Source organism: Diplotaxodon limnothrissa, linkage group LG3 (genome assembly GCF_057381915.1).
Source record: "Diplotaxodon limnothrissa isolate DT_005_m linkage group LG3, D_limnothrissa_male_GT1.1, whole genome shotgun sequence".
NCBI classification, from domain to species: Eukaryota; Metazoa; Chordata; class Actinopteri; order Cichliformes; family Cichlidae; genus Diplotaxodon; species Diplotaxodon limnothrissa.
Window position 1 is genome coordinate 60,873,988 of NC_140598.1, and position 7,909 is coordinate 60,881,896.

Genomic DNA, 7,909 nt, shown 5'->3' on the forward strand with positions numbered 1-7,909 from the left:
ACTAAATTGTGCCTAGCCTTTAAGATTAAGAAACAGACATGGCTATTTTTGTATGATGCAACTTATTAAACAACCCAATGTGTCAATTAAATGCTCAGAGAAGTGCTAAATGGGATCACAACCTGGTAGAGTTGTGGTTTTCACCAATCATCAAGCACCAGTTGGGTTTTTCCTGCTCTTTGACATCAGGGAGCTATAATGAACTCAGTTTGATTCTACATATTTGTAGATGCAACACAAATAGTGAGATTGGAGTTGTTCAGTAGTGTTTTCAGACAGTATTTCACAGTTTTGCCATAGAACAGACTTTGGTTTTGTGTGAAACAAGTTGTTGTGGGTTAGATCTTAATGCTGCAAGAGTTTTTGTGCTTTTCAGCTTTGGCTCTGGGTTGAAAAGTGATTGTGGTCTGACATCCCGTCTTCCACTGGCAGAACATTTCAGTCATGAAAATATCTCCAGCTTTTGTTTATTTCCCAGATGGATTTTGCAAGAAATAAAAAAAGCAGTTCTCAAGTCAGGAGCATTCAACTCAGTTCACCCCTCAGGATTTGATATGCTTGCAAGATGAACAAAGAGGTTTAAGATGAGGAATATGTGAAGTCAAAATCAGAATTAGAGTTGATAGTTTACTCTCCATCCAGGCTTCAAAGTATTTCTGCATTTCCATTCATATTTATTTGCAGCAGTAGCTCTGAGAAAAGAAGATAAAATGCTGCTCTAACACGTGGCCTTTGGGAAAAGGCATCCCAAAAGCCCCTGTCAAGCTTTCACTGAAAGCTGCTGTTTTCACAGCCAGAGATCAAACAGCTGACGCAAACTCAATACAAACTATTTTAAGATCAAGGACTTTATATGAAGGCTTTGAGTTTTAACAGGGTAACTAAAATTGCTTAATATTTTAACAGAGCATGGCCACTTTACACTGAGCAAAAATCTAACAGCTCACAGAACACATTTTAAATAAACACTTAAATTAAAATTGCATTCATCTCATAAACTAGTACTTTTATGAGACATAAAAGTGAAAGAAAATATCTGCAGTATGACTATCGAATTATCCCCAAGTTGACCTGCCTGCAGAAGCAGAATTGAACAAGTAATCTAAGACAGATGGTCTCTTACTGCTGTACCAACAAATGAAATGATCTAGTCAGTTCTACAGAGAATTGAACATTCATGACTTTCACAGGGGAGGTCAGAGTTCCTTTCATTGGTTTTGTGTTCAAGGGCATGTTATGTGAGATGGAAACTGAATCCACCATTGGGATTCCAAAATAAAAGACCACAGTAAGAACCACCAGGAAATACTACTTACTGTCCTTTAAATGCCAGTATGTCACTGTTAGCCAGTTTGGAGTGCAAACTTTAGGCTATCTCATTGAAATTATTGTTGGAGCTTTTGAGGCGAGTCTGGTTTGTTTTAGTTGCTTTATTTTAATCTGATGATGTGTACTGGATCATAATTTTTCTGTATACGCTGAATTTTACTGCTGGGTGAAACCCAAAAAGGTTTGATTTCTTTTAAGGACAACAGTAGTTTTGTGTTTGGCACGATTCTCTCATGAAACTAAAGCACTTAAACCTTGCAGTGTTAACCTTGTAAACATCAAGTGTATCATATTTGATGCATATGGTTTGGGGAGTTTTTGAGACTTCTGCATAATCAGTGTGAAAAACCAAAATATATTGCACAAAATATGCAAATTAAAATAGATTTTGTTTGGTTTTTCAGTTATCAGAAGGTTCAATAAAGACTCCAATTTCAGGCCTTATTGCTGTTGGTTTGTATTTCATGTGTACTGTGGTGGCACATTTCTTTTCTGATGTATTAATCACATATTTTAATCCTATCACATTAGTAATAGTAATATCACTTTCTCACTTTAGTATAGCAAGATCACTCTTGTCACCAGCTGTATGCATAGATGTAGAATGTTATCATAAATGGGCTCCAAGTTTTATTGCACCTTCACAGTGGACTCTTGGAGGATAGCTCAAGTCTCTTGGAGTGTACTCTGCATAGTTCATTTGGTTTTTGTCATTCTCTTGTAGCTCAGGAGGTAGAGCAAGCCATTTATTAATCAATCATTAATAAATGAATCAATAATAAATATTAATCAATCATTAATAAAGTGTAAATAGGCGAATGAGACATGTTGTATAAAGTGCTTTGAGTGCTCTGGGAGAATAGAAAAGTGCTACATAAGAATCAGTCCATTTACCTCTGGCATTGTGAACAATAAAAGAAAATAAATAAAAGTAAATACATTGACTAGCAACCTTGAAAGAAAATGTTTTGGCACCACAGGGCAGTCACATCATCATGATTCTGCTTGCTAAAACTACTGGAAAGGAGAAATTTAAAAAAATATATGTTCATGTGGACATAAATCACCCAGCCAGTCCCTGCAGTCATTTGGATAACACACAGCTGGTGTACTTCATTCTGCTGAGGAGCTCGTAGTTTTAAGGCAGTGAGTCAGAAAAACTCAGCAGTCACTCTTCGCCTGCATGATCTCTTTTGCTTGTGTATTTATTTGATTGGATTTATTTTAGCTGTCCTCATTCCTGTGGGAGCCGAGCAAAGTAGCAGGCATGACGATAGGAACACAAAGAGAAGGCTATATTTAAAATCCTACTCATAGCTTCCAAACTGGAGTATATTTAGAGCAGCTGCACAATCAGTGACCATTTACCAGCCTGTTTCTGCGCTTACACACATCAACTGCACCCAGCCAAAGGGTTATGCATTAATTAGGGTTAGCATTTATTTTGAGAATGAAATGTATGTGCATTTTAAGCATATAAACAAAGACAGTAACCACAGGTCTTAGTTTACTGGCTTCCAGCTCTTAGGTATTACATATGAACATTTTCCTGATGTTATTATGTTTGTCCAAACAGGCTGCAAATGATTTCTTCTTTCCAAAATGCAGCACATTTTGTTCTCATACATTGCACAAATAACTTCTGTTAAACCAGCTATGATAAAAATACAAGTGAGAAAAAAGGCAGCAGAGTTATGACATTACAGACAATTATTGTGTGAATCCAATCTCTGAATCCAACTATGCAGCAGCTGCTCAGCACCGAGATTAAAATGCGAGTACATAGTGGAGAGCATACGCTTTAGCCAATCAGCTTCATCACAAGTAATATTAAGATCCACTTAGAAAGAAAAGGGAAAGTAAAAAGGAGCTCCACTCATCATCCAGAGGGCTCTCCACTGGATCGGTCTATCATTCATTCACCAACCTTCTCTAATGTTTTACTTTTCAGTGCTTTTCTTAATAGAATGCAAGGAAGACGAGTCTATTGCAATGATACTCAAGCCCGAGAAGTCAGTGTAATTAAAATGCTGATGTGCATGTGTACTCTGATAAAGCTATATAGGAAAAATCTTCACCCGATTGATTAGCTACTTTAGGGTGATAAGCAAAGAAAAAAAACATCAGTACATTCTCAGGTCTGCTTTTTTTTGTGTAAAGTCAGGATTATAGTGTGTGACAGTGCAAGCACTTGAAGAGCTGACCTGGTTTTCACTCTGTTAAAATATAAAATATGTATTTGATTTCAAAATAAGTATAAGGTGACAACAGGATCCCAGATCAATAAAATCTGATCAGATAAATTTTAATTTGCACCAACAAGCTAAAATGTTTCCTTTGTTTTGGTTTTAAAGATGCATCAAATCTTTAAAAACCACATTTAAAACCTTCGAATACATTGGATTTAAAGTTTGAAACATTATATTACAATATAATTTTGGTACAGTATAGTTTCCAGTGTGCAATATTGCAATAATATTTTTAGTAGTGTAAGTCTTTGAGCGCTGAATTCATAAACAGGAAGAGTGTTTCTCTGATATTGAGTGAGGGGACACATGTAAGCCATAAATGTTCACTTCGTGATTCATGGCATGCTTCTTTCTGCAGGGCTTGTATTAGAGCCATCTTCACTTTGTACTTGAATCTTTGCCTTTTTTTAGTCTTTAGAGAATGAGGCTGGGTGAGTGAATAGTCAGCATGTTCACGTTCCTCTTATGCAACCATAATTTAAATGTTCTGCCTTTCTTTTAAAATGAATTGTGAAATTGTTTGTAGATCCCCACAGTGGCTCAGATGGTGGTTTTAAAATCCAGTCTTTGCCATTTCAGTGTTTTACAGTCAAGTCAGGATGTTTTTCAGCAGCTCACCTTGACTCTGATGCATTCTGGGAAGCCGATTAAATTATCTAGCATCAGTTTAAGCTAAAGTGACAAAACAAAGTCTGTGTATGTCAGTGTGTTTCACACGCATCCAAGAACATCGAAAGAGAAGATGATAAAGAACGATGAGGGAAAAAGACAATCACCATAGTAACAAGGAGAAAAAATGCCCATTTTCCTCTGCTCTCCTCTCTAATCTTCCAGATAACACAATCGCAATTACTTAACAGTGTGTTTTTTGTGTGTCCTGCCCTCACACCCCAACTGTCTTATGTGGACATTTAGTAATTTATTGTTTACAAACCTGGGAAATGTTGGAATATTCTAAGACAATTAGCCCTTCAGTGAACGCGTCTGGGAAAACTTCGAGGCTAAGCACCATGATGAACAGTATGAACACTGCATCTTGAAGTCCAGATGGGCTGTTATTTCTGCACCTCATTTGTGATGTTATCAGGGCCTCATGCTCCATTTGCTTTGAAGATTGGATTCTTTGAGCCACTTCAGTAATTAGATACTTAAGCGGCTGTAGGGCATTTCTGGAAACTGATTCGAACACTTGCATTAGTTCTGATTGGTAGCTTGTTCTTTCTTTATCTGAAACCACAGATTAATACCCTAATACTTGCAAAACATAATGTGTCCATTCGATATGTATAGCAGCTGCTGGTACTTCTGTTTTGCTCTGTTCTTGGTGGATGTTGATGTGACATTAATGTTTCTTAGTAATGTCCTGAGACCATCCAGTTGATCACTTTTAGTCTGAGGAGACATTAAACTGCTGAGATGTATTGGGCTAGCCCATATGTTATGAATCTAACTGAGTGAGGACACTGCTGGAGATAGCTCTCATTAACTGTATATAAAAGATGGGCACAGGTTGGTAGCCTCAGTTTTAGCTTTTTGATGTTTTTTGTTTGTTCTTATGTAGAAATGATCATAACTAGTGTAACAATTACTGTTAGTACAATTATCTCCACACCATGCTACATTAGAACAATAAGGAAGTTATTAAAGTCAGTCATGGTAGTTGCCATGAAAGGATAAATTAGCCCTGGACCAAAACTGTTTTTTTGTTTGTTTGTTTGTTTGTTTGTTTGTTTGTTTGTTTGTTTGTTTGTTTGTTTGTTTGTTTTGTCCAAAGCTGTAAAATTCTTTATTTCTACTGTAAAAGTATGCATTTTAACAGAGAAGTGTATGGGGGCTGAATACTCCTGCAGTCAAGGAACTACAGTTTTTAACACTTTTTTCCCTCCTTTTTGAATCATAAAAAAATGGTAGTACAAATCCAGCTGTGTTCATGTAGAATGTAGGACACAGACTCTGGGATAAATATTAGGGATTATGATGAGAACATTTTTAGAATTTTGTCTTTTAAACTGTTACATTTCAGTATACTCAAATAGAGTCCGGCAGGATACGTACTTACTGACAGCCAGAATAGCTACACAAAACTGGCAATACAAACCCAAGTCGAAAAATAATACAAAGAAGTAAACAGGGCACAAAGAACCTCAGGAACACAGGAGGAGAATAAAACAGGTAACAGGTGGGTGAACAGATGATCTTAAAGAAGACAGAAGGACATGAGAATAGCTAACTGGTAAAAAAGTTAGTTAAAGACCTAGGTGGAAACAATTAAAGAAAACAGGGAATAAAAACAGCTGCAGGAAGTAAATATAACAGTAAGGCAACAACGTCAAAGTCAAACCTGAAGTAACCAAACTATAAAACTAACTAACACAAGAAAACATGTACGGTGGCAGGGAAAATAAAACCACAGAAACACAAAAGAGTACAACAAAACCGACACAATGATGTTATGCGCAGATTTTCTGTCTGTCACACATGTTGTACAGTGTTTTTCTACAGACTTCACACACTTCTCTGTGTCACTGTACAAGTTACTTAACAAAACCCATCTGGTGGAACTGTATTTTTCTTCAGAGCAAAGGTCTTTTGGTTGATTCCTCCCACATTTGATCAGTTTTCTGTTACAAGTAACACATTAATGCAGATAAGTCCATACTTTATACTTCACTGTAAGGCTCCACCCTCTGAGTGTGATGTGTTTATGCTCTCTGTGACCTTCACCCTCTGTTAAATTGAGTCTGTAGTAAAGTAAACAGAAAAACCTAACAAGAAGAATAAGAATATGCATATCAGTGCACGAGTGGCTTGTCCTCATGTGCTGTAGACCTGTGGCTGCGTGTGTCTTTATAAAACCACCACATTTGCAGGTCCAGCATTTTCCTTCCTCCTATTACAGTCCACCCGGTTGTGTGTCCATCTGTAGCTCTCTTCCATCGTCTGTGATTGATGAAATGAGCCAAGGAGGAGCAGCGACAAGCAGAGGGAAGTAGATGTATTTATTGAAGCAAATAAAAGATGGATAGAGCGTGGGAGATAGAGGAAGCAAGAAAGAGAGAGAGAGAGAGATGAGCTGTCAGGGGTGCTTGAATGGCACAGCAATTGCCACCTTGCTTTTCTGCTTCAGTTGAAGTGAAAAGATTCACTTTTGGAGATGATATGTGCCATTCTGCTATTGCTTTCACCTGCTCCACTTTGGGCCTGCTAATGGATGTGCAACAACTGCCGTGCATGCACACACACAAGCGCACAACTTGTAATGCAGTCACCACAGAGTCGTGTTCTTTTGTTTCTCAAGCTTAGATGTCAAATCAAAGCATTTTTCCAATATTTAGGTCATTCTGTGAGTTGTAAGCCACTACAAACCTGGAAGTTTTACAGGTATACACACACTTAAAACAGCAATACAAACCTTTCTCTTAACTCAGATTGGGGGGGAAAGACTTTTCAAGGCAGCAGTAGTGTCTTGTTATGGCTCTGGTATGGATCTACTTTAAAATGATGTCAACAGGAAGTCAAAAGCAAAGCAAGTGCTGCTCAGAACTTCCAGAACTTGGTGTCAATAACATTTCCTCTCCTATATCTTTCTCAGAGAGGACACAGCAGCACAGAGATCTGGATTATATGTTACACCTTTTGGAAAAGCATCAGATAACATGAGGTCCACAAATGGCTTTACAAATAAGGAAACCCATATGGAAAAGATATATATAAATCTTATAAAGTTTGTATCTGTCTTGTGTGAAACTTGTATGAAAAGCATATAAGAGTGAAAACAGATATAAGATCCCTTGAAAAATTATATAATGAAACTTGTATGTTTTGGATACTTACTAAAACAATGTATGAAAGTAATGAGAAAGTGGCCACTTTCATGAGAAAATCATGTAAGCCTTATATGATTTACTCATGAAAGTGGCCACTTTCATGAGTAATCACATATAGGTTTTTACTATTTCTTTTCCATATGGGAAGGCAAACATTCACACACATGCTGCAATAAAAAGTGGATGAGTAGCTTAAATGAACAAACAATAGGTAATGAGATGTCAGAGTGGGGCTGGCTGAAGAGAGGAGAAAGAGAGGACAAGGTCTTCTTCCTCTGATTTTGTTGGACTTTGTTCGTCTCTGGCACTGTGCTCGAAAGCTGTGTGAATACGTTACCCCCCTGGTTTATAAGTTACCCCCTTAAACCGCACTGGAAAGGGAAGGGGGAGCGAAAGGGAGGCGAAGGAGAGTGGAGATGAACCAGAGGGAGCGGAAGGAAAGAACCAACAGAGGAACAAACACAGACGAGAACAGAACAAAAAGAGTCGCAAATAAGAAGAACC